The 252-nt window shown below is 31.7% G+C and overlaps 1 protein-coding gene across 1 annotated transcript in view; it reads left to right on the top strand.

The window, feature by feature from the left end:
* Positions 1-252, top strand: part of LOC119587781 (cilia- and flagella-associated protein 251-like) — a gene marked incomplete in the record, with an annotated part of 14,330 nt that overhangs the window by 5,200 nt on the left and 8,878 nt on the right.

Here is a 252-nt window from a genome sequence, read left to right as displayed (position 1 = left end):
CAGTTATCTTAAATTTTCCCCTATACAATGACCTTAACATCGCAGGAGATAGCTCATGTGCACAATAAGAGTCAGCTTACATAGTCTGATGATCTTGGTAACACACATCAGCAAAGAATCACAAACACAGTATAGTACTTTGATGATGATGATATTATGGAGCATGTGTAGGGAATATTTTATAGTTATACATCTGGTCTAGATTAAATGTATATAGTTAATTCATCATTATTAGGATATTAAGTATGAATT

The sequence above is a fragment of the Penaeus monodon genome, chromosome 23, assembly GCF_015228065.2.
Source record: "Penaeus monodon isolate SGIC_2016 chromosome 23, NSTDA_Pmon_1, whole genome shotgun sequence".
Taxonomy (NCBI): domain Eukaryota; kingdom Metazoa; phylum Arthropoda; class Malacostraca; order Decapoda; family Penaeidae; genus Penaeus; species Penaeus monodon.
Note: the sequence above shows the minus strand (reverse complement) of the source record. Positions and strands in the feature narration are given on the sequence as shown.